Consider the following 7,500-nt stretch of genomic DNA (forward strand, 5'->3'; position numbering starts at 1 on the left):
TAGCCTTCTCTTTGCGGCAGTCTTCCTTACGGCCACACCAACCTGGCTATGCCCGATCTCGTCTGATCTCGGAAGCTAAGCAGGTTTGGGCCTGGTTTAGTACTTGGATGGGAGACCGCCTGGGAATACCAGGTGCTGTAAGCTTTTTGGAAATTTTTCACTTAGTATATAATAATTTTGCCAAAAAATAGAGTCAATGCCGGTCTCTGAATATTAGCAGGTTTGGGTCTGGTTAGTACATGGATGGGAGACTGCCTGGGAATACCAGGTGCTTTAAACTTTTTGGAAAATTTTCACTTAGTATATAATAATTTGCCAAAAAATAGAGTCAATGCCCGATTTCTGAATATTAGCAGGTTTGGGCCTGGTTAGTACATGGATGGGACACTGCCTGGGAAATACCAGGTGCTTTAAACTTTTTGGAAAATTTCACAAATTATATAATAATTTTGCCAAAAAAAAAAAAAGAGTCAATGCCCAATCTCTGAATCTTAGCAGGCTTAGGTCTGGTTAGTACTTGGATGAGAGACCGGCTAGGAATACCAGGTGCTTTAAGCTTTTGGGTTTCTTTCCTACTTATATAATGTACTGGCGATTAGATTGGCTGATCTCTAAATAGCCTTCTCTTTGCGGCAGTCTTCGCTTACGGCCATACCAACCTGGCTATGCCCGAACTCGTCTGATCTCGGTAGCTAAAGCAGGTTTGGGCCTGGTAGTACTTGGATGGGAGACCGCCTGGAATACCAGGTGCTGTAAGCTTTTTGGAAATTTTTCAGTTTAGTATATAATAAATTTTGCCAAAAAATAGAGTCAATGCCGGGCTCTGAATATTAGCAGGTTTGGGTCTGGTTAGTACATGGATGGGAGACTGCCTGGGAATACCAGGTGCTTTAAACTTTTGGAAAATTTTCACTTAGTATATAATAATTTTGCCAAAAAATAGAGTCCAATGCCCGATTTCTGAATATTAGCAGGTTTGGGCCTGGTGTAGTACATTGGAATGGGAGACTGCCTGGGAATACCAGGTGCTTTAAACTTTTTGGAAAAATTTCACAAATTATATAATAATTTTGCCAAAAAAAAAAAAGAGTCGATGCCCAATCTCTGAATCTTAGCAGGCTTAGGTCTGGTTAGTACTTGGATGAGAGACCGGCTAGGAATACCAGGTGCTTTAAGCTTTTGGGTTTTCTTTCCTACTTATATAATGTACTGGCGATTAGATTGGCTGATCTCTAAATAGCCTTCTCTTTGCGGCAGTCTTCGCTTACGGCCACACCAACCTGGCTATTGCCCGATCTCGTCTGATCTCGGAAGCTAAGCAGGTTTGGGCCTGTTAGTACTTGGATGGAGACCGCCTGGGAATACCAGGTGCTGTAAGCTTTTTGGAAATTTTTCAGCTTAGTATATAATAATTTTGCCAAAAAATAGAGTCAATGCCGGTCTCTGAATATTAGCAGGTTTGGGTCTGGTTAGTACATGGATGGGAGACTGCCTGGGAATACCAGGTGCTTTAAACTTTTTGGAAAATTTTCACTTAGTATATAATAATTTTGCCAAAAATAGAGTCAATGCCCGATTTCTGAATATTAGCAGGTTTGGGCCTGGTTAGTACATGGATGGGAGACTGCCTGGGAATACCAGGTGGCTTTAAACTTTTTGGAAAATTTCACAAATTATATAATTAATTTTGCAAAAAAAAAAAAATAGTCAATGCCCAATCTCTGAATCTTTAGCAGGCTTAGGTCCTGGTTAGTACTTGGATGAGAGACCGGCTAGGAATACCAGGTGCTTTAAAGCTTTTGGGTTTTCTTTCCTACTTATATAATGTACTGGCGATTAGATTGGCTGATCTCTAAATAGCCTTCTCTTTGCGGCAGTCTTCGCTTACGGCCATACCATCCTGGCTATACCCGATCTCGTCTGATCTCGGAAGCTAAGCAGGTTTGGGCCTGGTTAGTACTTGGATGGAGACCGCCTTGGAATACCAGGTGCTGTAAGCTTTTTGGAAATTTTTCACGTTAGTATATAATAATTTTTGCCAAAAAACAGAGTCCAATGCCGGTCTCTGAATATTAGCAGGTTTTGGGTCTGGTTAGTACATGGATGGGAGACTGCCTGGGAATACCAGGTGCTTTAAACTTTTTGGAAAATTTTCACTTAGTATATAATAATTTTGCCAAAAAATAGAGTCCATGCCCGATTTCTGAATATTAGCAGGTTTGGGCCTGGTTAGTACATGGATGGGAGACTGCCTGGGAATACCAGGTGCTTTAAACTTTTGGAAAATTTCACAAATTATATAATAATTTTGCCAAAAAAAAAAAAAAGAGTCGATGCCCAATCTCTGAATCTTAGCAGGCTTAGGTCTGGTTAGTACTTGGATGAGAGACCGGCTAGGAATACCAGGTGCTTTAAGCTTTTGGGTTTTCTTTCCTACTTATATAATGTACTGGCGATTAGATTGGCTGATCTCTAAATAAGCCTTCTCTTTGCGGCAGTCTTCGCTTACGGGCCATACCAACCTGGCTATGCCCGATCTCGTCTGATCTCGGAAGCTAAGCAGGTTTGGGCCTGGTTAGTACTTGGATGGGAGGACCGCCTGGGAATACCAGGTGCTGTAAGCTTTTTGGAAATTTTTCAGTTAGTATATTAATAATTTTGCCAAAAAAATGAGTCAATGCCGGTCTCTGAATATTAGCAGGTTTGGGTCTGGTTAGTACATGGATGGGAGACTGCCTGGGAATACCAGGGTGCTTTTAAACTTTTTGGAAAATTTTCACTTAGTATATAATAATTTTGGCAAAAATATAGAGTCAATGCCCGATTTCTGAATATTAGCAGGTTTGGGCCTGGTTAGTACATTGATGGGGAGACTGCCTGGAAATACCAGGTGCTTTAAACTTTTTGGAAAATTTCACAAATTATATAATAATTTTGCCAAAAAAAAAAGAGTCGATGCCAATCTCTGAATCTTAGCAGGCTTAGTCTGGTTAGTACTTGGATGAGAGAACCGGCTAGGAATACCAGGTGCTTTAAGCTTATTGGGTTTTCTTTCCTACTTATATAATGTACTGGCGATTAGATTGGCTGATCTCTAAATAGCCTTCTCTTTGCGGCAGTCTTCGCTTACGGGCCATACCAACCTGGCTATGCCCGATCTCGTCTGATCTCGGAAGCTAAGCAGGTTTGGGCCTGGTTAGTACTTGGATGGGAGACCGCCTGGGAATACCAGGTGCTGTAAGCTTTTTGGAAATTTTTCACTTAGTATATAATAATTTTGCCAAAAAATAGAGTCAATGCCGGTCTCTGAATATTAGCAGGTTTGGTCTGGTTAGTACGATGGATGGGAGGACTGCCTGGGAATACCAGGTGCTTTTAAACTTTTTGGAAAAATTTTCACTTAGTATATAATAATTTTTGCCAAAAAATAGAGTCAATGCCCGATTTCTGAATTATTAGCAGGTTTGGGCCTGGTTAGTACATTGGATGGGAGACTGCCTGGGAATACCAGGTGCTTTAAACTTTTTGGAAAATTTCACAAATTATTTAAATAATTTGCAAAAAAAAAAAAAAAAAAAAGAGTCAATGCCCAATCTCTGAATCTTAGCAGGCTTAGGTCTGGTTAGTACTTGGATGAGAGACCGGCTAGGAATACCAGGTGCTTTAAGCTTTTGGGTTTTCTTTCCTACTTATATAATGTACTGGCGATTAGATTGGCTGATCTCTAAATAGCCTCTCTTTGCGGCAGTCTTCGCTTACGGCCATACCATCCTGGCTATACCCGATCTCGTCTGATCTCGGAAGCTAAGCAGGTTTGGGCCTGGTTAGTACTTGGATGGGAGACCGCCTGGGAATATCAGGTGCTGTAAGCTTTTTGGAAATTTTTCACTTAGTATATAATAATTTTGCCAAAAAATAGAGTCAATGCCGGTCTCTGAATATTAGCAGGTTGGGTCTGGTTAGTACATGGATGGGAGACTGCCTGGGAATACCAGGTGCTTTAAACTTTTTGGAAAATTTTCACTTAGTATATAATAATTTTGCCAAAAAATAGAGTCAATGCCCGATTTCTGAATATTAGCAGGTTTGGGCCTGGTTAGTACATGGATGGGAGACTGCCTGGGAATACCAGGTGCTTTAAACTTTTTGGAAAATTTCACAAATTATATAATAATTTTGCAAAAAAAAAAAAAAAAAGAGTCAATGCCCAATCTCTGAATCTTAGCAGGCTTAGGTCTGGTTAGTACTTGGATGAGAGACCGGCTAGGAATACCAGGTGCTTTAAGCTTTTGGGTTTTCTTTCCTACTTATATAATGTACTGGCGATTAGATTGGCTGATCTCTAAATAGCCTTCTCTTTGCAGCAGTCTTCGCTTACGGCCATACCATCCTGGCTATACCCGATCTCGTCTGATCTCGGAAGCTAAGCAGGTTTGGGCCTGGTTAGTACTTGGATGGGAGACCGCCTGGGAATACCAGGTGCTGTAAGCTTTTTGGAAAATTTTCACTTAGTATATAATAATTTTGCCAAAAAATAGAGTCAATGCCCGATTTCTGAAATATTAGCAGGTTTGGGCCTGGTTAGTACATGGATGGGAGACTGCCTGGGAATACCAGGTGCTTTAAACTTTTTGGAAAATTTCACAAATTATATAATAATTTTGCCAAAAAAAAAAGAGTCAATGCCCAATCTCTGAATCTTAGCAGGCTTAGGTCTGGTTAGTACTTGGATGAGAGACCGGCTAGGAATACCAGGTGCTTTAAGCTTTTGGGTTTTCTTTCCTACTTATATAATGTACTGGCGATTAGATTGGCTGATCTCTAAATAGCCTTCTCTTTGCGGCAGTCTTCGCTTACGGCCATACCAACCTGGCTATGCCCGATCTCGTCTGATCTCGGAAGCTAAGCAGGTTTGGGCCTGGTTAGTACTTGGATGGGAGACCGCCTGGGAATACCAGGTGCTGTAAGCTTTTTGGAAATTTTTCAGTTAGTATATAATAATTTTGCCAAAAAATAGAGTCAATGCCGGTCTCTGAATATTAGCAGGTTTGGGTCTGGTTAGTACATGGATGGGAGACTGCCTGGGAATACCAGGTGCTTAAACTTTTTGGAAAATTTTCACTTAGTATATAATAATTTTGCCAAAACATAGAGTCAATGCCCGATTTTCTGAATATTAGCAGGTTGGGCCTGGTTAGTACATTGATGGGAGACTGCCTGGGAATACCAGGTGCTTTAAACTTTTTGGAAAATTTCACAAATTATATAATAATTTTGCCAAAAAAAAAAGAAAGTCAATGCCCAATCTCTGAATCTTAGCAGGCTTAGGTCTGGTTAGTACTTGGATGAGAGACCGGCTAGGAATACCAGGTGCTTTTAAGCTTTTGGGTTTTCTTTCCTACTTATATAATGTACTGGCGATTAGATTGGCTGATCTCTAAATAGCCTTCTCTTTGCGGCAGTCTTCGCTTACGGCCATACCAACCTGGCTATGCCCGATCTCGTCTGATCTCGGAGCTAAGCAGGTTTGGGCCTGGTTAGTACTTGGATGGGAGACCGCCTGGGAATACCAGGTGCTGTAAGCTTTTGGAAATTTTTCACTTAGTATATAATAATTTTGCCAAAAAATAGAGTCAATGCCGGTCTCTGAATATTAGCAGGTTTGGGTCTGGTTAGTACATGGATGGGAGACTGCTGGGAAATACCAGGTGCTTTAAACTTTTTTGGAAAATTTTCACTTAGTTATATAATAATTTTGCCAAAAAATAGAGTCAATGCCCGATTTCTGATATTAGCAGGTTTGGGCCTGGTTAGTACATGGATGGGAGACTGCCTGGGGAATACCAGGTGCTTTAAACTTTTTGGAAAATTTCAAAAATTATATAATAATTTGCAAAAAAAAAAAAAAGAGTCAATGCCCAATCTCTGAATCTTAGCAGGCTTAGGTCTGGTTAGTACTTGGATGAGAGACCGGCTAGGAATACCAGGTGCTTTAAGCTTTTGGTTTTCTTTCCTACTTATATAAGTACTGGCGATTAGATTGGCTGATCTCTAAATAGCCTTCTCTTTGCGCAGTCTTCGCTTACGGCCATACCAACCTGGCTATGCCCGATCTCGTCTGATCTCGGAAGCTAAGCAGGTTTGGGCCTGGTTAGTACTTGGATGGGAGACCGCCTGGGAATACCAGGTGCTGTAAGCTTTTTGGAAATTTTTCAGTTAGTATATAATAATTTTGCCAAAAAATAGAGTCAATGCCGGTCTCTGAATATTAGCAGGTTTGGGTCTGGTTAGTACATGGATGGGAGACTGCCTGGGAATACCAGGTGCTTTAAACTTTTTGGAAAATTTTCACTTAGTATATAATAATTTTGCCAAAAAATAGAGTCAATGCCCGATTTCTGAATATTAGCAGGTTTGGGCCTGGTTAGTACATGGATGGGAGACTGCCTGGGAATACCAGGTGCTTTAAACTTTTTGGAAAATTTCACAAATTATATAATAATTTTGCCAAAAAAAAAAAAAGAGTCAATGCCCAATCTCTGAATCTTAGCAGGCTTAGGTCTGGTTAGTACTTGGATGAGAGACGGCTAAGGAAATACCAAGGTGCTTTAAGCTTTTTGGGTTTTCTTTCCTACTTATATAATGTACTGGCGATTAGATTGGCTGATCTCTAAATAGCCTTCTCTTTGCAGCAGTCTTCGCTTACGGCCATACCATCCTGGCTATACCCCGATCTCGTCTGATCTCGGAAGCTAACCAGGGTTTTGGGCCTGGTTAGTACTTGGATGGGAGACCCGCCTGGGAATATCAGGTGCTGTAAGCTTTTGGAAAATTTTCACTTAGTATATAATAATTTTGCCAAAAAATAGAGTCAATGCCCCGATTTTCTGAATATTAGCAGGTTTGGGCCTGGTTGTACATTGATGGGGAGACTGCCTGGGAATACCAGGTGCTTTAAACTTTTTGGAAAATTTCATAAATTATATAATAATTTTGCCAAAAAAAAAAGAGTCAATGCCCATCTCTGAATCTTAGCCAGGCTTAGGTTTGGTTAGTACTTGGATGAGAGACGGCTAGGAATACCAGGTGCTTTAAGCTTTTGGGTTTTCTTTCCTACTTATATAATGTACTGGCGATTAGATTGGCTGATCTCTAAATAGCCTTCTCTTTGCGGCAGTCTTCGCTTACGGCCATACCAACCTGGCTATGCCCGATCTCGTCTGATCTCGGAAGCTAAGCAGGTTTGGGCCTGGTTAGTACTTGGATGGGAGACCGCCTGGGAATACCAGGTGCTGTAAGCTTTTTGGAAATTTTTCAGTTAGTATATAATAATTTTGCCAAAAAATAGAGTCAATGCCGGTCTCTGAATATTAGCAGGTTTGGGTCTGGTTAGTACATGGATGGGAGACTGCCTGGGAATACCAGGTGCTTTAAACTTTTTGGAAAATTTTCACTTAGTATATAATAATTTTGCCAAAAATAGAGTCAATGCCCGATTTC

The 7,500-nt window shown here is 40.7% G+C and overlaps 10 non-coding genes and 3 pseudogenes across 10 annotated transcripts; all 13 read left to right on the forward strand.

Moving 5' to 3' along the window:
* The first annotated feature begins 24 nt into the window (after nucleotides 1-24).
* Nucleotides 25-144, forward strand: LOC113074756 (5S ribosomal RNA). Its single transcript, XR_003280766.1, has one exon. It is a non-coding gene; the product is annotated as a 5S ribosomal RNA (ribosomal RNA).
* Nucleotides 145-641: 497 nt separating this feature from the next.
* Nucleotides 642-759, forward strand: LOC113074767 (uncharacterized; annotated as a pseudogene).
* A 503-nt stretch (nucleotides 760-1,262) lies between these two features.
* On the forward strand, nucleotides 1,263-1,380 carry LOC113074764 (uncharacterized; annotated as a pseudogene).
* Nucleotides 1,381-1,882: 502 nt separating this feature from the next.
* LOC113074751 (5S ribosomal RNA) lies at nucleotides 1,883-2,000 on the forward strand. Its single transcript, XR_003280761.1, has one exon. It is a non-coding gene; the product is annotated as a 5S ribosomal RNA (ribosomal RNA).
* A 503-nt stretch (nucleotides 2,001-2,503) lies between these two features.
* Nucleotides 2,504-2,624, forward strand: LOC113074758 (5S ribosomal RNA). The gene has a single exon (XR_003280768.1). It is a non-coding gene; the product is annotated as a 5S ribosomal RNA (ribosomal RNA).
* Nucleotides 2,625-3,124: 500 nt separating this feature from the next.
* LOC113074709 (5S ribosomal RNA) lies at nucleotides 3,125-3,244 on the forward strand. The gene has a single exon (XR_003280722.1). It is a non-coding gene; the product is annotated as a 5S ribosomal RNA (ribosomal RNA).
* A 509-nt stretch (nucleotides 3,245-3,753) lies between these two features.
* Nucleotides 3,754-3,872, forward strand: LOC113074801 (5S ribosomal RNA). The gene has a single exon (XR_003280804.1). It is a non-coding gene; the product is annotated as a 5S ribosomal RNA (ribosomal RNA).
* A 500-nt stretch (nucleotides 3,873-4,372) lies between these two features.
* On the forward strand, nucleotides 4,373-4,491 carry LOC113074786 (5S ribosomal RNA). The gene has a single exon (XR_003280790.1). It is a non-coding gene; the product is annotated as a 5S ribosomal RNA (ribosomal RNA).
* Nucleotides 4,492-4,851: 360 nt separating this feature from the next.
* Nucleotides 4,852-4,970, forward strand: LOC113074806 (5S ribosomal RNA). Its single transcript, XR_003280809.1, has one exon. It is a non-coding gene; the product is annotated as a 5S ribosomal RNA (ribosomal RNA).
* Nucleotides 4,971-5,467: 497 nt separating this feature from the next.
* On the forward strand, nucleotides 5,468-5,585 carry LOC113074745 (5S ribosomal RNA). Its single transcript, XR_003280755.1, has one exon. It is a non-coding gene; the product is annotated as a 5S ribosomal RNA (ribosomal RNA).
* A 495-nt stretch (nucleotides 5,586-6,080) lies between these two features.
* On the forward strand, nucleotides 6,081-6,199 carry LOC113074687 (5S ribosomal RNA). Its single transcript, XR_003280701.1, has one exon. It is a non-coding gene; the product is annotated as a 5S ribosomal RNA (ribosomal RNA).
* A 501-nt stretch (nucleotides 6,200-6,700) lies between these two features.
* Nucleotides 6,701-6,823, forward strand: LOC113074766 (uncharacterized; annotated as a pseudogene).
* Nucleotides 6,824-7,182: 359 nt separating this feature from the next.
* Nucleotides 7,183-7,301, forward strand: LOC113074699 (5S ribosomal RNA). The gene has a single exon (XR_003280712.1). It is a non-coding gene; the product is annotated as a 5S ribosomal RNA (ribosomal RNA).
* Nucleotides 7,302-7,500: the final 199 nt, after the last annotated feature.

This window comes from Carassius auratus, unplaced genomic scaffold (assembly GCF_003368295.1).
Source record: "Carassius auratus strain Wakin unplaced genomic scaffold, ASM336829v1 scaf_tig00015406, whole genome shotgun sequence".
Taxonomy (NCBI): Eukaryota; Metazoa; Chordata; class Actinopteri; order Cypriniformes; family Cyprinidae; genus Carassius; species Carassius auratus.